We start from the raw sequence: 22601 nt of genomic DNA on the forward strand, positions 1-22601 counted from the left end.
AAAAGTTAAAAAGCATACTGAACACTGGAAGAATCAGAAAAAGGACATATCAATATTAAAAGGAATTCATCACATAATTAGACAAACAACCCAATAAAAATAGACAATGTGAACACATATTTCACCAAAAAAAAGTACAGTGCATGATACTCATTAGAGATTATTGAAGTGAAAATAAAAACTACAATGAGATATCGTTACAAACACAATAGAAAGATAAAATTAAGAACACTGGCCATACAACTGTTGTCTAGACATGAAGTCAGTAGTCACTGGTACTCTCATATGTTGCTGCTGGAAATACCACAGTATGACCACTTTGGAAAACAATTGTCAGTTTATTAAAACATTAAACGAATACCTACTATGTAATTCAGTGTTTTCATTTCTAGATATTTACCCAAAGAAATGAAGGACTTTTCTCCCAAAAGGAAAGAGGAAGTTACACATGAGTGTTCATAGCAGCTTTTCTCACTGTAGCCAAAAACTGGAAGTGATGCAATTTCCATCAACAAATAAACGAATAAACAAATTTTGGTCCTTCTATGCAATGGAATACTACTCAACAATAAATAGCTACTGACAATTAATACTCACAACAACATGGAAGAATCTCAGAACAATTATGTTGATTTAAATAAGCCAGGCCAAAAAATAAAGAGTACTTTGGGTATGTTTTCATTTATAAAAATAATTGTGGAAAATGCAAAGCATCTATAATTACAGAAAGCAGATCCTTGGCAGTCTGAGAATGAGACTTGGGGAGGCAAGAAAGATCAATTACAAAAGGGAATAAAAAAATCTTTGGGGGATGATGGATATGATCATTATCTTGATTATGGTTATGGTTACAATCTGACAAAACTCATCAAATTGTACACTTTAAATATGTGCAGCTTATTTTAGGCCAATTATACCTCAAGGAAGCTGATATTTTAAAACTTAATTTTTGAGAATAAAAACATTTATGATATGCTAAATATTTATGACAGCTGAGCATCCTTTAATAAGCCAATAGTGACCTCATCTACAGATAAAAACTCACTCAAGTCTGAGTTAGCTTCACTTTCTGGCTTTGCATGCTTTTCTCTACATCTTTCCAATGGAACAGGTATTGTTGGCTCTGTCTGCTGAGACCCCTTCTCACTCTCAAGTCTGGATCTTGTAACCACATAGTCAGCAGAAAAGGTTGATGTGGCAGAAAGACAGAAGACACATGAGTGTTGCATACTTCAGGATACAGGTTAGAGCTCCTTTGCCCTTCTGGCTGTTATCCTGAGTGTTTCCATCCACACCATTATTTTCTCTTTATTTCTTGCTTTATGTTTCAAATTGATTCAATACACTGTGCAGTGCATGTGTCTTCACTTGCTTGTGAGTCTTTCTGTGTCTGGTCTGTGAGGCCACTGCAACATGCTCTGGGGTTCTGGAAGGGTGGGCATCACTGGGAGAGTGGGTTTTCCTACCTCTGTGTTAATCATTTTGTCCTCTGGCCAACAGGACATTAAAGTATGTTATGCACAAGTAGTCAATATCTCTCCCTAAGTATTCTTTCTGCTTTTGTAGATAAACTGCTCACTGGGAAGAATTTTTCTGTGGTGAACTACTTCTTCATGCACTGTACCTGAATCACTTTCCTGTGAAAACAGAGAATGCTGCATTCAGATCTCACCTATAATCTTGTTCTGATTGCAAAAAATCTTGAAACTTGTTATTAGTGATACAAGTTGGATCTGGGATGTTCCCCAAAGGCCCACGTTTTCAAGGCTGGACCCCAGCCAGTGGCACTATAGGGAGATGGTGGAGGCTTTAGGTAGTGGGTTTTCGTGGGAGGTGTACAGGTCACTGGGAGGCATACCTTTGGAGGAGACTGACAGCCATCAGTTTCTTTCTCTTTTTCACTTTCTGGTTATGAGGTGAGCAGTTACACTCCACCACCTGCTCCTTGCCATGATATACTGCCTTGCCACAAGCCCCAAAACAACACGGCAAGCGATGGTAAACTGGAAACTCCAAAACTTTGAGCCAAAATAACTCGTCTATTTTCAAGTCAATTATCTCAGGTATGTGTTATACTGATAGAAAGCTGACTAGCACAATTAGGAAATGTTTTGGAAGTATGGATTTCTCATATGTAGAGATCTATGGAATGAGAATGAAAATCTTTCCTTTGTGAAGTTGCTTTCTGGTGGCTTGCATGGAACTTAACACATAGTAAATAACCAAATGCTCATTCTCTTTTTGTTCTTTCCCTTTCCCCTGCCTCTACAATGTTTCTGCTGAGCTGCTATTTTCTTCCTTCATGTCAGCTCCAGAAGTGGGGTGCAGCAGCTCAGGCCTGCACACCATCTGCATCATCTTCTGTCTCTAGTTGGCTCCCTCCTCTCACAACCTCTGCCCAGGCTGGAAGCCATTTTCCCGCCCACAGTTGTTTATTAAGGGTACCGAGAAAACAGCAAGGCCCACGTTTTCTAATTTCCAGGTTCCACTCTCATCTTCTTCTCCCTCCACTATTGAGCCTTACATTTTGCCTAAGATAAGAATCTTAAGTCCATAAGAGGCCCAGACCAATGGAACAGAAATAATAGTGGAGGACCCTTAAGTCAGCGATTTCAGCATCACGGTGAGATGATGATTCTCTCCCAGTGTCTAAAATTCCAGTGCCTTGGCCACTCCATTCAATTTCTATGCAAAGAAATTTTAATTTTTTTCCCTATCCGTACTCAAGTGACTGATAGAAAATGTTATCATCTGATCTAGAGACAAGACTGGCTTTGAGGAGTTAAGAGCCACCGCATGATTCATAAACCAGAGTAACTGTGCAGTATCCCGGATGACTACTTCTTATATTAGGTGACTTATAAATGGAATTGATTTCTTTACATCCTTTTCTTTCTTTTCAAATAAAGCTGCTCATATGAGCCACATTTTAGGAAAGACTTAGTTGTCTTTAGAGTGGGAATTTGATGAGCTGGGAACCCACTCAGACCTCATCAGGTCCTCAGAAGATCTTCACTTTTGTCTTAGTTTTTAGCCCCGTTAAACAAGGCTCTGAGGCCCAATAAGAAAGGAAGACAGTCCACATAATTCTTACCCACTTACTCATCTCTCTGTGTCCTTCCTTTCTAGAACACCGAGGAGACAGATTGCAGTAAAAAAACAAAGATGAGACAAAGTGAAGGACTTCTCACTACTGTCTTCACCCACTCCAATGGAGACACAGGATCCCAGACTTTGAAAGCTAGATGCATCTATTAGCTATAAAATTACATAATTCTTGTGGCAAACCAAATTGTTTGAACCTCCACGACCTATTTCAGAGAGAATTCACACCATCATAGTAATGGTGACATAATTATTTGTTTCAGTCCATTAAAACAGGTTATCTATTTCTTAATAGTAGAAACTGAAATATCCCAAGCTACTAAAAATGAGCACTCATGTCCTTTGAAAGAGAGGATATAATACGTGGAAAGATTAGGATTCAAAGTGAGAAATTCGTTTTCTAAGGGAATCTTTTGTTAGCCATGCTAGCAGCCAAATACTTTTAGTTGTTCTTTGTTTCTTCTTCCCAGAGAAAGTTCAGGGGAAGAACTGTTGGATAAAGACATGCTTGAGAATTACAAATTCATTACTATAGTCGAATTGGAGTACAAGATGAAGGTAGATGAGGATAGCTCTGGCAAAATGACAAAGGACACAGAGGCACATTAAGAGGAAATTGTTGTAAGACAAATGAAAAGCTTCAATAAATCTGCAAAATGTAATCCTTCAAATAAGTGAATTTGAAGTATGAAACATGAATAACTCAGAAATTTCCTTTTTGTTCTTCTTCAAAAATGTTCATTTTTTCTTAACTCCTTAACATTTGCTTAATTCCTTTAACATTTTAATAAAATTATTAAATTTTTTGATTGACAAAAAGAGGAAAGTCATGAGAAAGAAGCAAGCCCATTCTGAATGCTCAGAGATATGTAATAGAAAGATCAAAAACACAAGTTTTTGTCAGCATATTGATTTTTTATTTACTGTAGTTGGTTCCTGTATTATTTTTGATACAAATAAAAACACCAGGGCCAGGGTTTTGCTCAGTGGTAGAGCGCTTGTTTGTAAGGCACTGGGTTTGATCCTTAACACCATATAAAAATAAATAATAATATATAAATAATAATAATATAATAATAATAAATGAATTAAATAAAGGTATTGTGTCCATCTACAACTAAAAAAATTAAAGTAAAAATACTATTTATCTTTTATTTGAGGTTAATTTACACTGTTTGACACTTTAGGCTTATATTTCAGCATATTTTATTTTTAAGCTTGATTTGTGAAAGTTTTAGGGATTTTTAAAGCTTAAACTTTTAAAGGTCTTCTCACACACAATATTGATGAGTAGAGTAATTTTTCCAAAATATAGTTAATTTCAAACTCCTTTAGAAAAACTGGAAGAAAAGTTTATCTTTGTAACAGGCCTGACAAAATTTTGTTATTTCCAGCCAGCCACTTTTAGGGTTTTATATAGTTGGGAGGATTGGTAGGGAACACTTTCTAAACTGTCTTGTGTACTCTTAAGGGTGTAATTCTGAGTGACTTTTCCTGCCTTTCCATACAGCTCTTCAGATAGCTTTAATTTCACATTTTCCTGGGTGACTTCCTTCTGTTGGGAGCCAGAATTCTGTTTAGCAGGTCAGGCAAAGTGGTGCATACTTGTAATTCCAGCGACTTGGGAGTCTGAGACAGGAGGATATGAGCTCAAAGCCAGCCTCAGCAATGGCGAGGTGCAACGCAACTCAATGAGATCCTATCCTTAAATAAAATACAAAATAGGGCTGGGGATGTGGCTGAGTGGTCCAGTGCCTCTGAGTTTAATCCCCAGAACAACAACAATAAAAAATTCTGATTAGCCAAACTATGCCTTACTGAAGTGGCCTTTTCTTTAAGAAAATGTGATTTTCTTCAAACATTAAGCAAAGCTGAATTCAAGGCTCCAAATTCTATTGCATTTTTTAAATTTTAAAATCTAAAATATGATGTTTCTCTTCTTTGAATGAGAAAAAAGTTATCGAAAAGGTAAGAAACAAGTGAAAATCAAGACAAATTCAGCTATGTTTAAAAAATAAACAGAACATTTGTAACCAACAGAAATATCATCTGTACTTGTGTTTACAGGTAGAATTTCATTTTCTTAATATTGTTCTGTTTTACAAATTGGTCTTAATATTTTATGTTAAAATGTTCTGTAGAATACCCATGAGATTTTTCAAATAAACATTAACCTACTGAGTTAATTGCTAAACTTCTTTTTGGTTTTTGCTATCTTATTCATAATTAAGATGTAGTAAAACATATCAACTTATATTAATGAGTGTGACCTTTCCTGGGGAGTTTTGTAAGATATTTTATTCTCAACTTAGCTCAGATTTTTAAAGATAAAAATCTTATTTTACTTTATAGGAATACTTGCTTCTTGACATTATTGAGCACAGAAGAACTTGCTAGCAAGAAAGTATGTAGTGGCTGCTCTGGAGCTAGACTGGACATCCCCAATGCTTACATCTTCTAATTAGATCCATTCTCCCTAGCACACAGGCTGGGTCGGGGTTGCTACAGGTCTGCCGAGGACCTCCTCGCCCCACCTGTTATGATTGGAAATATCTGAAACAGGTCAGGCATTTTTCCAATTTCATGCAAGGGTGTGCTCTTTTAAAAGGGATATAATATCTATCTGGAAACAAAATTCATGAGTGTTGCATCCCCAATGACCAAAATCGATCCTGACATTACTAGATACCCTACAATAGGTCTTATGGGAATGAATCAATAAATGATATCTAGGAAAAAATACAGTATTTATTTAGGGTTCCCCACCTTGTGCCCATTATAACAAAGTAAACTCTCTTGACAAGAACATGAAGCTCTTAGTATCTAGTACTTGGGTTCGTAACTAATTAAGTAATATCTAAAGTTCTTAAGGTACACGGTAGTATCATGAAAACAGGCAGTATAGTATAATGGTTAAAAGTTTGGACACAGGGTGGCTGGCTTCAAATCCCAGCTGCACCTTATTCTTTGTACAACCTGGGGACATGGAACTTCACTTTTCTTTCTTAAAACAGATGGTAAAAGCACCAACTTCACAGGATATTTCCAAGAACTGAGTAGCTCAAAATATGTAAAATTCTTAGACCCAAACACATAGTATTTGCTTTGAAATGATTAATTTTAATGTTTATACTCAGTTTGAAGTCTTCCAATAAATTAGCTTCTTAATATTTCTGTTTTGTTTTGTTTTGTTGTTGTTTTTTAGTTTGTTTATTCTTAGTAAAACAAAACTTCCTGTGTCTCAGGGGCCAAGGGAAGCTTTTAAAAATTATAAAAAGACTCAAAGCCTTCTTGGACATCAAATAGCTCTTACAAAACAACATTTTGATGAGTTAAGTGTAAAGGAATCAAAAACATACGGATTAAATTTCCTTTATAATACACATGGGCTTAAAATGAAGAGAAAAGTGCTTAGCAAAACATACTTTGGTTTGCCAAACCCAGAACACTGAAAAACAGTTCAAGACACTCTGAAGACCAGGAACAGAACCAGATCCCCCCACCCACCACATCCATAGTTAAAATCCCCACTCACATGGATCTCTGAACCCCAAACTGCTCCACAGCTTGTCATCTTTTGAACTTTGATCCATCTCAAAGAATAACCTTCCCCCAATTTATCAACAGGTATGGTGCACTTAGGAAGTAACACAAAGCAGTTTATAACTTAGAAGATTAAGAATTTATCATCTGCATATAATTTTCACTTTAACATTTTATTGGAGATAATGTATTTGAATGCAATAATAAGTGTTCATTTTAAAATTAAGATGTAGATAATGTCTTATGATAAATTGATATTATATTTTTGTTTGCAACATAGCTATGACTTGGAGGCAACTTATAAATTTGAAAGTGTTATTCAGGATCCAATAATACTCTTAAAAGTGTTTTGTGCATAAAAATATTTTTTCTAATATGACTTTCTTTTCTCAGGTATTAATACCACTCTAACTGCACATGTAATCAAGATTGCAAAACATGTAATTGCCTGCCATAGATGCTTTCCTTCTTCTTGTATTAAGTCCATGAAATGTTCAGTGGTTTTCCTTTAAGAAAAAAAAAAAACAGTTTCCAATTTTATTTTTATTTTTTGTCCAATTTATATTTCTTCTGAAACAAATTCCTAAACTGATCCCTTTTATAGATTTTCATAAAGAATAAAAAGAAGAAGAAAAAAGCATCCTGTAATACTAAGTGATACTCAAGAAAAACCAACAGGAATCAAAAATCCATGCTAATATTAATTATGTGTTCACTTCTAAAGAAACCTTTTTTTTTAAACAATGAAAGCAGGTATATGCATGGCATGACCTTTTTGTTCTCTGCGATGCCCTGCTACATTTGAGTAAACTAGATCTAATATCTTAAAATTCAATGCATCAGTTAGTAAGTCTCTGTAAATAAAATATTGGAATGAAGTAGAAAGAATTTATGTTTCTGAGAACATCTTGAGATTGGAGTGTGGCAAAACTCAAAACACATTTCTCCATTTTGAAATGTATTCTATCTTTTTTTAATCTTTAATGACTTAACTAAAAAAATGCTGATTTTAAATGTATTCTACCCTGTTTAAGACCAATCTACAGTGTCCCCTTCCTCTAGAAACTATTCTTTTTTTTTTTGAGTAGAAGTTTTTCTGCTAAAAGAACTATCTTAAGAATGAGTATTGATCTTATATGCATATACATTGCCTCATTTTAAGGACTCATTAAAATTTGATAAATATATATTCAGTGGAGTATATCTCCTTAGTTTTACAGTAATGTCACTGAAGAACTTTGTATAGGATTTATTATAATCAGCACCAATACCCACCATACTCACTATTCTGGCTTGCCCCAAAATTTTTTCCCAACATATTCAATATCAAATTTACTGAAGATGTTATTTTGGCTCCCAAGGCACAGGGAGGCCCTTGATGAATGTGTTTCAGTTATAAAATAAAAGTATTGCTCTTCAAATAGAATATTTTATGATGGCCCATTCCACTTGATATAAATTTTGATTCTGATGATCAAAAGAACCTATCTATGATGTATTCAGTTTTTATCTTAGTAAAATGTAAAATATGTCAATATTTTCAGAATTTTTTCATCCATAGAGAGAAGGATAAGTCTAAATTAGTTTAAAAACTACTAGATAATTTTCAATAAAATGTTTCTGAGTTAATCTAAAGTTTTTGAAGGGACTCAAAATAATATAAATTACCTTGCAGTTATCTTTTAGGGACAACACTTCAGTTATTATCTTGTCTATGCATATCTGAGAATTTCTGGAATAATTTTAATATTTGCAAACTGTTTTTCACACTACAAAACTTTCAGAAATCTAAATTGTGATATTAATCACTTAAGAAAGAGCTGTTTACATGAAAAAAAATTCAGCCCAGACACTCTCTAAACCATCTAAAATATGAAATAAGCTTAAATCAAATTAGTGAAACTTTATCAAAATTAATGCACATTATACAAAGGAAATACCCAAAGATGCTCACTACTCAACCTATTTCATAACAGTTAATTCACAACCTGAATCAATTATTAATATCAGTATCTATAAGAACATTTGTGGTCTCTGGCTATTCACTGACACTCAAGTATGTGTCACAGCTGTTGGATCACATACAGATATTTAAAAGCCTAAGACACAAATCAACTTAATTTCTCTGAGGAGCTGATGAGAAGGACTCTGGGTTTACTTATTTATCAAACACATACTGGAAATCCAGTAGGTGCTAGTTACCAAAGAGGAACAGCAAAATGTCATGGTTTATCCATGCACTGTTAACGTACTTAAGGTTAAGACTCAGAAACCTCAAAAACTACAGAACAGAAATCTCAACTTTCATTTTATAGATGAGGAATTAAAGTCCCAGAAAGGTCAAAAGATTTATTTAAAGTTAGTGTCAGGAAAAGATTAACATTAAACAAAGACGAGTGGGGGGAGAGAAAGAGAGAGAGAAGGGAAAGCATATGGAAATGGTAGGAGACCCTCAATGTTACACAAAATTACATAGAAGAGGATGTGAGGGGAAAGGGGGGGGAAACAAGGGAGAGAATTGAACAATAGCAGATGAGGTAGAGAGGGATGATGGGAGGGGAGGGGAGGGGGGATAGTAGGGGAAAGGAAAGGTAGCAGAATACAACAGTCACTAATATGCCATTATGTAAAAATGTGAGTGTGTAACCAATGTGATTCTGCAATTTGTATTTGGGGTAAAAATGGGAGTTCATAAACCAATTGAGTCAAATGTATGAAAGATGATATATCATGAGCTTTGTAATGTTTTGAACAACCAATAAAAAAAATAAAGTTAGTGTCATTTAGTGTATATATAACCTAGAAAAAGATCATGCTTTTTTGACAGCGTCTATTGCATAGTTAGTTTATGTAGCCACCATTTATAACTGTATTGCCAGATAATTTTCTATGTAGTGCTTTGGGTCAAAATAGTTTTGTCTGTTGTTTCCTTTAAGTACATCTCTATATGAATATGCAGTTTGGAATAACTGTAATTAAATCAAGGACCTCAGCTGTTTCTTGTTTGGGCCATTTAATTTTCTTATATGCCATTGTCTTAAGTCTGGTCAGGCATCTAACAAATATGTTTGAGGTAAACTAGGTAAGAAAGGACAGCTAAATCAGAAAATGGGAAAGCGAGAGAGGATCCTTTTCTTTTGCTAGAAAAACTACTCAGATTAAACATCCTATACATTCTGTGATAGCCTTCCATAAAAGATAGTAACTTCAACTAAGTTTCCATGTGATTGCCCTATTACAGGTTCCAAGAACTTAAGCTAATTAACCTATGAGAATAGCTTGTAATTGACACTTCAAAATCTGATTGGATTAATGTAATTTATTGCATGCAGGCTCATATAAAGTTAATCTCATTACTTGAAGTCTACACCTAAATTCTTAATATATTTCCTCTAAAATCTGTTTATACTATTCATTAATTTAGACGATTTTATTTTTTAGGTATTTTACAAAACTTTCAACCAAACTTTGTAAACATCTCTTGAGACACTGTAAAACTTCTCAAACTCCTACATTTTATAAGATTTCCTGGAATAATGCATGGCTGTGATGTCCAGGGGAAAACACTGTGCATTTTCACATGCTCAGACCAGAAGTGTTGGAGATTCCACTGTGGAGCCACTCCAGGTCAATCAGAAATAAGGTAGGAAAATAAATATTTTACTTTTTTATCATCCACTTTTATCAGACACTTCTAAGATTCTTTTTGTAAAGCTCTATAAAAGATCCCAGCCTCAGTCAATTGCCAGTGATGGATCCATCTCCATAATGTACCCTTGTTTGGTTTTTCCCTCTTTCCACTGCACCATCTTTGTCCTCCACCACTGCTCCCTGGGATCACTTTTAAATTAGCTACCTGCATGGCAAGACTTTGCCTAAAACTCAAAACCCCATTTTTATTAGTTGGAATATAGTTCTATTTTTTAAAGTTTTTTATTTGATTTGCAGTTTAATTTTTAATAAAGTTGAAAATTAAATAATAAACTAATCCATAGCTAACATCATTTTCATGCTCGAAAGTGGGAGAATGTTGGGAAATTGGTGCCAGTGTAGTTTGGGGTCTTCCCAAATGCCTAGAGAAAAACAAAGAAAGAGAAATTAGATAGGAAAACCAAAAACCTTTGAACAACATTTCCAAAATAACTAGGCGAAGTATTTTAACAGAGACCAAAATACATGAAATTAAGAGACAAATAACTTATAGGCACAAAATATAAATGTTGATATCTTTGTGGAAGAAGTCAGAGGAAGGCAAAAAAGGATCCCACAAACCCAAGAAGGAAAGGTCTAGAAGAGAAACTGACACTGAGCAGGATTTTGCCCACTCATTAGTGCTCAGTGCAATTTACCACTGCCCTTGTAAATTCTCAAAAGTGACGAGGCTTTTCAGGACAAGGCTTCACAGTAAGCAGACACTCCCTGCAGAAGAATCAAAATTGAGAAGAATAGAAACAATGGAGACAAAGGGAAAGATTCTAATAAAGTGCATAAGTGGAAAAAAAAACGGAAACTCAAAGACAGCAAGTAACCCAATTTTTCAATACAAATGAAAATAATGAAAGAGTTTGCTCTGCGATGTTAAAAAATACATCTGAATCAAGCCACTTTCTGAAGTTATAGAAAACTAAATACACATAAAAATAAGCAGAAGGAAAGTTTTAAGGTCAAATCCCACACAAAAGTTATTATAATAAAAGAGAAAATATGAAGTAGAATCACAGTCTTTAAATAATTACAGCATTACAGAAACATGCTCGAAAAACAATCAGAATTATAACATTTCAAAAATGAGTTAACAGACATTAAGAATAAGATGTGTTTATTAGAGAAAATTAATCATAAGTGAAAATTTCAGAAATGGATGACAGACTTAAAGGAAAAGTTGGAAATAACTGGCATAAAAATGGGCATATAGATTAGTGAACTAAAATAGAGAGCTCAGAAATAAATTCATGCATTTCTGGTCAACTGATCTTTTATAAAGATTGTGAGAACACACAATGGGGAAATGACAATATTTTAGGAGAAAACTAGATATACACATCAGAAGAATGAAATTGGACTATCCCACACCACATACAAAAATCAACTCAAAGTGGATTGAAGTCTTAAAGGTAAGACCTGAAACTGTGAAATTATTAGGAGAAAATATAGGGAAAAGACTTCTTGGCAATAATATGTATGTTAATCAGTTTTGTGTCACTTTGCCCAAAATATCTGACAAGAAAATTTAGAGGAAGAAAGTTTATTTTGGCTCATGGTTTTAAAGATGTAGTCCATGGTTGGCTCTGGACCCAGGTGAAACAGAACATCATGGCAAAATGTATGGTAAAGAGAAAAGCTATTTAACTCATGTCAGCCAGCCAGTAGCAGAGAGAGGGAAAGGGGCCACAGAGAAGATGCATCCTTCCTGGGTATGCCCCCAATGACACAGCTCCTACACACACACACACTGGAATATCATTCAGAGTTTAAAAAGAAGGAAATACTGCCATTTGTAACAACATGGATGGATGAAACTAGAAAACACTATGTTAAATGAATAAAAGCCAGACCCCCAAAAGATAAATACCATGTGATCAAACTTCTGTGAAATCTAAAAACGTCAAACTCATTGAAGTAGAGAAGAAAATTGTGGTTCCCAGGGACTGAAATGTGGGGAAAATGGAGAGATGTTGGTTAAAGGGTACCCGTTTTGATCATGCAGAACAAAAAGGTCTGGAAATCACCCAGATGAACAAGGTGACTGCCATTAATAATAAAGTATTGTGCACCTGAAATTTTCTAGGCATAGCTCTTAAGTGTTCTCACCACAAATAAACCATGGCAACTATGCAAGATGATGGACATATTAATTAACTTGACTACGGTAATAATTTCACAATGTACACATATATCAAATCATCATGTGGTACAACTTAAGTGTGTACAATTTTTATTTGTCAGTTACATATTAATGAAGTTGTGAGAAAGCAAATAAACACATAAAAATGCCTTATGAAAAACTTTCAAAAATAAGTGAAAGGTGTGGCAAAAATGTTGAACTCTCATTTAAATAGGTGTAGCATTTCTTTGAGAGGAGGATAAAATTTTGTGATGGATAGTAGTGGCAGTTACATAACAGAATAAATGTACTTAGTACCACTGAGCTAGCTATACATGGAAATGGTTAAATGATATACCTTATGTTATGGATGTTTTATCTCAATTTAAAAAAACAAATAAACTTAAAGGGAAAGGGAAAAATGGAAAAGTGACATATATAGATCTTGATCTAAAAGTTGCTTTAAAAAAACAAGAAGGTGAACAAATATAAATAATAAAATTTAAGAAAGTTTTCCTAAAATTAAAAAAAGGAAAAAACATATTAGAACATATACACCTGAGAACGTTGACCCAGACAACCAATAACTACACATAATTTAATAAAAGTAATGAACTTTAAAAAATAGAAATAGCATCCTTTTTGCATCTATGTAAAAAGAACACACTGTTTATAAGGCAAAAAAAATACATTGTCATTTGGCTTTTTCAAAAAACTTTTAATTGACAAATAAGAATCGTATGTATTTATGGTGTACAATATGTTTTGACATATGTATTCGTTGTAGAAAGATTAAATCAACTAACATATCCATTACCTAGCATCTTCTTAATTTTGATGTGTGAATATTTGAAATCTACTATCTTAAATATTTTCAAGAATACAATACCTTGAAATATTGCTATATAATGATCACCATGTCATAAGATAGATCTCCTGAATTTATGTCCCCAAATACATCTCTCCAATCCCATACTGGTCCCTGGCCTCTGGTAACAATCCACCCACTCTCTGCTTCTATGAGTTCAATTTTTTTTAAGTTCCACATATAAATGATCACATATAAATGTCCCCCAAGTTCATCTATGTTGTCACAAATTACAAGATTTTCTCTTTTTTTGACAGCAATATATTATGGCAGGAAAAAAAGGTAATGCATTTAAGACGCTCAAGGGAAGAAAATATAAACTGTATAAAAGTCTTCAAAAAACAGTTATCAACATAGAAGAATTTAGGGAAGGTCATTCTTTGAAATTTATTGAAGAACAAGGTTTAGACAATTGAAACAACTTCAGGGACATTAACATCAAAACTGAGGAAGGGGCTGGGGTTGTAGCTCAGTTCGTAGAGTGCTTGCCTAGCACATGTGTGACACTGGTTTCAATTCTCAGCACCACATAAAAATAAAATAAAGGTACTGTGTCCATCTACTGTTAAAAAATGGGGGAGGTCATTAAATGCACTATTACTCATAGAACTAAGATTTAATGAGAAAGGTATCATAGACTATAATGGCTAGGTAATGTTTTAATATAGATATAGTACAATGTTGTTAAAAATTGGTAGGGAAAGAATAGCAAGGGTATAAGGAAAGAGTTTTAGCTGTTTTCAGTAATCACAGTGGTGACCTTAGTTCTGTTATTGCTGAGGCTATTGTATTTGTAACACAGGAAAGAAAGTGAGTATTCTGGAACATTCTATTCTATCATTCCCTAAGTTCTGGAGAATCAGGATTCTCAGTGTAGAAGGAAGAAGATACAAATGTAATAAGGAAAATGAAAGTAAAAGCACTGCAATTCTGTATTTGAATTAGAAATGATAGGATAAGTTGCTGGGGGGGGGGAACTAAAAGACATGTCAAATGTAGGTCCAGTGAGAAATCTTGCAGCCTGGATTGTGATGTTCATAAACTATTTTCTATTGAAAAACACCAGGGCTTCTTAGAGAAATGGCTGATTCCAGTTCTGCAGTTAGAAATGTTCAAGATGATCTGAAATATTTTGACATAAGAGAAATTAAGGAAAAAACATTCTATGATATCAAATTGAAAGATGATCCCGTTGGCCAAAGATGGGACAATGAAAGTATTGGGGAGGATAAAATTAACAATTAACAAAACTTATCAAATATATTTAAGTCTAGGATTTTGCAATGATATTTAAGATAAAATTAATTGATCATCCTTTGAGGATGACAAAAAAATCACTTCATAACTTTGAAAATGTAGTAATAAAAGAATCAAGCATTTACATCACCTCTCCTTTGGGAACTGTGTTACTAAGTAACCAGATAGTAGATGAGAGGAAAATATTGTCTTAAAAGATTATCCCAGTTAAATAAATGAAAAAGAGTTAATGGAGTTATATTGTTACCTTGTTTTGCAATTCCAATAAATTAATGTGTGTAAGCTTTGAATATCAACTGCTATAAATATTTAAAAAGAGCAAAAAACAGATATTATGTGCTTCTTGATAAAAACTTATCATTTTGCCAAAGAGACTTAACTTGGGTCCAACTATGTTTCTGGACCCAGCTACCAAACTTACAGGAAAGACAAAGGACAGCGGAACATATGGAATGACCATTTATTCTGGAAGGCCAGATGCCTGGGGTACTCATAGATATGATGTAAGAAAAAGAGATAAATGTCTAAAGAAACTGTAGGTTAAAAGAAGTACAAAAAGTAAGTTTTTTAAAAATGGGTAAGAGTGAACTGTATAATATGTATAGGTGTTCACTCAGGTGATTAAACCATTAGGAAACACAAGGAAGTGATTACCATACATATAGGATCACGGTTACCTTTGGAGGGAAGTGGTGCTGTGATGGGGATGATCTATGGAGGCATTCCTGGAGAGGCTCTGATATTCTATTTCTTAAAATGGTGATGGTTAGAAAGCTGTTTGCCGTATGATTACTTGCTAAAGTCTACATTTGTTTTGTGTGGTTTTATGTGGCTATATTTATTTTACAACAAAAAGTGATAAATAAAATGTAAGAATATCCTATTTCACACATGTATTTCCATGAAAGGTACATTTTGAAGGCAGGAATATTTTTAAATGAATTGTGTGCTTCTGCTGCACAGAGCCCAGAATCTTTACATAATAGGTAAAATTTACTAATTGAAAAACAGACAACAGACAGTGTCTTAAACATTTTTGTGTTCTCCTGTGGGCCTAGCATGATAGTGAGACTACAATAGGTTCCATGAAAGTTTACCGTATGGTAGACACTGTGCCAATTGCTTTACATGAATTATTCCATTTAATCACAACTATGATACTAAAAAGAGATTGTAGCTATCTTAAAGAATATTCCAGATAAGAAGGCTGAAGCTTAGGAGGTTAAGTCCCGTGCCTGATGTTCCCAGTTCCAAGTGCCATAGCTAGAATTTGAACCCTAGAAATCTGACTCCAGAGCAAGTTTTACCCCCAAAAGATGATATTCAACAAATACTAATAGTGTTTCTAAAAACAAAAATACATCTGCCTTCCTATTTTATGTTCATTACATCATTTTAGACATTAAAAAAATCAGGCAACTATACTTGTGTTTGATTGATTTGAATACATTGTACAAATTAATATAAATATTATCTCATGTTTACTAAATCAACATTTAGTAAATTTTAAGAAGTATCATAATCCCACATACAGTGAGAATTTTGGCCTGATAATTTTAAAAAAATCCATCCCCAAATTTACAAACCTTAGAAAAGTCATTAGTGTCCTTAAGCCTGCTCCCTCTTCAGCTTCCTTCAATCTCCCATTGCTCCCATTTAGTTGATACTAAATAAACAAATTGAAATCAAAAGTTGCTCAGAAGAATCATTGTCCATGTTGATCGTTAAAAAAAAAAAAAAGTTAAGTGCCTAAAATCAAAATGTAATATTGTCCTGTTTTAGCTATGAATCTCTGAAACAGAGGATTTTCACACTTTTAATTGATTTTAGGGGTACATACAGGAAAAACAATTTTATTAATGTAATTATTTCTTAAAAATTAATAAACATGACACTTTTGAGTGGGACCATCTTAAAAAAGTTGTTCTATTTAAATATCACTATTTCATTCAAGTTACCCTTACGGGTCCCCAAAACGATTCATATAAATGTGATTGTCAAATAATGAACTACCCACAGGAGAGAGAACTCCTGAAATACCTTGATTTGCAGTTGCTTGAAGACAGTTCACAGTATTACTGGAAATGGCAATACAAGGAATTGATTCCTTATTGAATTTCAACTCCTCAACCAGCCTCTTCAATTAATAGTCATCTGATGTTTTTCCTTGTTACAGTAAAAAAGAAAAAGCAAGAAGGAGAAGGCAAACATAAGAAAAATTCTATTCTAATAAAAGTCACAGTTGGGAATATGAATTGACATTGCAATATCTGAATTTCAGGAAAACATATAATTTTAATAAAATTGTACACAAACACTACATTAGAGAACCTCACTAATTTTAAGGACACTTTTAGCAATGTTTATTCAATTAAATGTTGTAATCCACATAAATATCAAATAGAATTTATTACAGTTGTGGTTATGGTTATATGTATGTATTGGGTATTACAAATATTATTACTAAGTGCATTAGAAACAAATTGCTTTTTTTCTTTTTCTTTTTCTTTTCTTTTTTTTATGGTTCTGGGGATTGAATCCAGGGCCTTGTGCATGTGAGGCAAGCATTCTACCAACTGAGCTATATCCCCAGCCCAATAAATTGCTTTTTGTTATCATTTGTACTAGGTACAAACCAGTAATTTTTGGTGTGACTTTGATACTATTGTTTCCAGATTCTGTATCAGTTTAAAAGTTAACTTACCCATAAATATAACAATCTCCTGCTGTGTAAAACCTTTTTCTTCATTCCTCCTTTCTTCTTCCCTTTCTTCCTTTTTCCCCTTCATCTATTACACAAATAATTACTGAATGCCTGCCTTCTGTGTTTGACAAACACAACACGTCCTGTGCACATGTTGCTTAACCTAGAAAAAGATATAAACAAATAGCCAGGTGAATGCCTTAAAATGTAGTGTTTGCAAAATAGAAATAAGCACTGAGTGGTTTGGGAGCATGAAAAAGAAGAGCTGGTCTCAGACTAGTAGAGGAGGTAGAGAAGTATGAACATTAGCACCATTTACAATGAGGGAAACTGCTCCAAAGCCAGTAAGTAAAATCAAATCTTTTTCCCTCTGATAGTCTATAACCAGACCTGTTTTCCTTCCACAGCCCCCAATTCAAGGCTTTCCTGAGCTGTCTCCCCATTTTAAAGCATCACTTTGAAAGATGTTGCCCTTAAAGAACTAAGATCAGGAAACTGACAGCTCACAAAGCAGTCTGCTGGCACCAGCACTCACAGGAACAGGCCTTAAAAGCAGAGGTTCTACTTGTTAGCCCAAACATGACTTGTTATAATCCCTTTCTGCCTTCTGTGCTTCAATAATGCAGGCCTTCTTCGATTACAAGACACTTTGAAGATCTCACCTTCTCCCATTACTTGTCTTCTACATAAAATGCCTACAGATGTGAGACTGTTAGAATGTGTGAGAACTGCAGTTGATAATTTATAAACCAATACTTCCTATGACTTGAGATTTGTTAGGATTCAGATATTAAGGGGACCTCTTGCTGCAGGAGCACCCCCTACTGATCATCAGGAGAAGTGCTGTAAAACTGGGGCAGAAGCTTCCCTGCCTGGAAATAACAGTCAGCACTTAGTAGCCAATAACAAGCAGTTACTAACTGATGTTCTGTGATACAAAAAACAAATTTACACTCAAGTGGTAAAAGCAATTATTTTTTAATTTATAAAACTGATACTTTTAACAACCTGACGTTTTCTAGAACAACAATCACAAAAGAAACTTGGGTTTGACAGAATTCAAGCATCATGGAGAGGTTTTGGTTTTTATTTCTGTTTTTGTTTTGTTTCTTCTCTAATGTAAACAACTCAGGCTGTGTAACAACTGAGAAAGATGAAATGATGAAAAGGAAGACCTAAATAGACCATGTTCTTGCAATATGAAATTAGCAACTGTACCAGATGCATCTGTAAATTCAGCATAATCATAATCATAATTTCTTAACAAATATGACAAGTTGATTCCAATGTGCACCTCTAAAAGACAGACAGGATATCTTTATTTGATATACCAATTATCAAACATGATACAAAATTACAATAACTAAAACTTTATGGCATTGGCAAAGTGAATGTAACAGAAAGAGATCCAGAGGTTACCAAGAATTTAGAATTTGATAAAAATATCTAGTAAATTAATTGGAAGAAGATTAAATGAGAGATGTTGAAACAATTGGACATAATACCTGCCCTAAGATATACACAATAATAAATTACAGTTGGTGTAACAATCTGAGCAAAAGGAATCATAAAATCAGCAAAAGACAATGTGAAATGACATTTTTGTAACACTAGAAGGAAAGCTTTCCCAGTATAGACATAAAAAGGTACAGTTTCAAACTCCAAAATAATGCATTATTTTACAGTTTTATTTAACATATGCTTAGTTTATGTTCCTCTGTTTATTTTTGATCTATCACTCTCAACACATATTCACATTTTTTGTTATGGGGACTATTTGAACACCGTTTTCTTTTGGGTTTCTTGTTGTTTTGCTTTTTGCTTTTAAATAGGAAAGATGAGGTGCATGGAAATGAAGTTACTTGGCCAACAAGTGTGGTGCCACGTACCCAGTTTCAGGAGGTCGGAGGCATTAAATATCCTTTTAAATACTTCAACTTTCTCTAACCAGTTGAAAATTCACAGATACCAGCATCAGAATGTTCTTGTGTTTATTTTGAATACTTTCTATTTTTTGCCCTAAATTTACATCCCAGTCCAGAAAACGACAAAAGAAATGGGGGTTGGGGGGAGTAAGGACAGAAGACTAAATCCTCTTCCTTTCTGGAGAGAAGAGGTGAGAGGTGCAGAGCACCTCTGCAAGAGAATGTACTCCAAGCTAATGTAAACAGGCAAGTTAATGACCACACTGATCCACAGAAGACCACTCAAAAATGCCACTGTCAGAACTGGGTAAGGAATCTATTGAAGAAGCCACTACTTGCAATTTAATGTTTCGGTAATTGTTCCATAAAAAGACCCTTGAGCCACTGTGCGAAGGAAGTGGTCTAGACAGCCACGCTCCAAGAATGTGCCATTGTGTGTGTAGCTGATTGAGTTTACACTCTCCTCCTGATTCACAAAGAACAGTCAGTGTGCCAGTGGGCCAAGGGCCAGGATGTGGGTGGTTGAATAAGTGTGCTTGGAGGGAGTGGTGTTCTGGCAACCACATCAGCACACCAGCTGATCAGCAAATGCTGAAATTTTGAATGAAGTTGAACAAGAAGATAAATTGGACATGCTTTTCTGAATATGTGAAGAGTAGACATCCACCAAATTTCAGTATTTTTCCAGACTGTCAAATTTCCAGGCAGTTCTGAGTAACTGCTAATGTTTCTTTGTGAACTTCACAAGGAAAAGACTTGTCTATACCAATTATTTCTACAGGAATTTTGTGAACATACATACACTACCATATTTTCTAAACTGCCTACATGATATGATTGCACTTGCATAACTACCACGACATTCCACTTAGAGTCAGATCGTAAGATAGAAAATAGGGAGAGGAAATAATCTAGATATTTCTAGTCGATTTGCAATACATTAGAGAAAAAGAGCCTCCTGCCAAAAACAATTTTTTTCCTTAATTCTTTACAAAAGAACCTTAAATCCCACCTCTTTCATGAAAAAATTTCATTGCTTAATAAAAAACAGTTGGAGATTTCTCCTGCACCCAAAGTTGTTCAAATTCATTTCCCATAATTGTCTGCTTGCCTAATATGATGTACTTAAAGGAATAAGTTTTTTGCCTGTAGGTAATGTGTTTTTACATTTAAAGTATTTAGTTCCATAATATCCCTTGTATTTTTCACATTGTACCTGGATTTTAAAGAAGAAAATCATGAAAATGTTTATATAAAAAATTCCCCACAATTTTCCTTTTTTAATGATAGTATTGCCATTATAGCCTTGAACAATCCAAAATTATTTTCCCCATCCAGACAAGCAAAGGGCTAAATAAATGATGATGACATGGCAGCCTCTTGTTAGGACTTAAAGAGGAGAGATCCAAGCAAATCCAAGCAGAGCTCATCTTTTGTAACTACTCTTTTTGTTTTCTAGCCATGGTCTCTCATTTCCTTCATTGTCACATATTTCTCTTTTACCTTTCTTGTGGTAGACATTATTACTATTCATCAGTATCACCTTCTTCTTCATTACTAGGAACATAAAGGATTACCCTTCTCATATCCTTCTCATGTCCCCTAGAAACTAGGCATGCCCATGTGACTAACTATGGTCTAATGCACTATGAAACTAAGTAATCAAAGAGGAAAAGGTAGAGTTGACCCTACAGCTGAGATGATTCTGAACGTAGACCTTGTGCCAAACTGACTCTAACCTCCACTTGTCATGACGACATCAGTTCATTTCCCTTATACCTGCAGTTACTGGAAGATGAATTGAGCACTATACCACACAGGGATCAACCCGAGAAGATAAACCACTGGATATTAGATCGATGATGGGTAGACACACAGGTAGACAGACAGACACATTGATTTGCAGAGATAGGTAGTTGTTACAGAGAATCAGCCCTAAGCAACAACAGGAGCTGATTAAGCAATCTTTGAAAGACTCCTTGTCGGTAGCTGATGCTGCTTCTTGAAGACCACAGGATAAACATTCAGAAAAAGAAACTATTAGCTATTTATGCCACTTGCTTTAATATTTGTAGATAAATTTTTATGTAGTTGCAATGTATGTAGTTATGTTACTTGTGTTCATTTCATGCCACATTTATCAGAAGCTGAAATTCTTAATCCATTTTTTAAGTTTGTTTCCAGTTTTTTTATTTTGATGAATCATTTACTAAAAATATGAAATTTTAAAAAGTGGGGGGGAAGGAAAAGGGATACGAAGTGGAGAGGAATAAGAACAAACTTGGATCAAAAGCTCGAGCTAGAAATACCCTTCAAAGACAACTGAAACCTTGCCAGTTCCTGTTGCACTTGACCTTGATAACAAAAACAGAGTAGTAGATGCCCCCCCAAAAAAATATGCCCTAATCCCTGAAACCTGTGAATATGTTCTGTATGCAGCAAAGGGGAAGTAGGATTTTGGATGGAAGTGAAAACAGCCAGGTTGATTTCAAATATGAGGGTGATTTTTTTTTAAACATTAAATGAAAGAGAAACTGTCTCAACTTCATTACATCTACAGTGGGGAGCTCAAGTGTTTAACATATGAGGCTGGTTGCAGTAAAAGTTCATCTTCTTTTAACAGAAATCATATGTAATTGCAGATAGTGGCCTGAACCCCTTGTAATACCAATGGTTGTTGGTTGAAATCAGCTAACCTCAAGATGAGATGTGTATTCTGGTTTATCTGGGTGACCCCAATGTAACTTAACGCTCCTTGACATTGGAAGAAGGAGGCAGAAGAGTCAGTGTCAGAGTAATGATCTATAAGAAAGACTGGAACAGCCATTGTTGGCTTTCAAGACAGTGGAAGGAAAAACCATGAGCCAAAGCATGTGGGCAGCCTCCAGAGGCTGAAAAGTGCAAAGAAAGGCTGAACTAAATTTAATTTCTAGGAAGCCTCTAGAAATGAAGGTGGGCTTGCAGATATCTTGGTTTTATCCCCACTAGGTAGGTGATAAACATCTAACCAGTTGACTAAGATAAGAAATTGTTTCACACCTCACCTCTGTGGCTGTGAAACCTAATACAAGTGTCCTGCAGAAATAACCCTCCCCCATCCCAGAGCTACACACACCAGACCAGGGAGTCAGAGAAACTGAAGGAGGATCCAGGAGAAGGTAGGGCAATCTCAGACCCCACTTCTACCTCAAGACAATGGTAAGTCAGCAAATGAGCTGCAAAAGTCTTGCTGCTTCAATACCAATTTCTATATCTCCTAAGAATCCCTCCCTGTGGCCCATGCTACACAAGAAAGAGGATTCTGACAAATTTAGTTCAGCCTAACCAAACTGACACATTACAAAGCCATTACATAGCCTTTCAATGCCATTGACT

The sequence above is a fragment of the Marmota flaviventris genome, chromosome 6, assembly GCF_047511675.1.
Source record: "Marmota flaviventris isolate mMarFla1 chromosome 6, mMarFla1.hap1, whole genome shotgun sequence".
Classification (NCBI taxonomy): domain Eukaryota; kingdom Metazoa; phylum Chordata; class Mammalia; order Rodentia; family Sciuridae; genus Marmota; species Marmota flaviventris.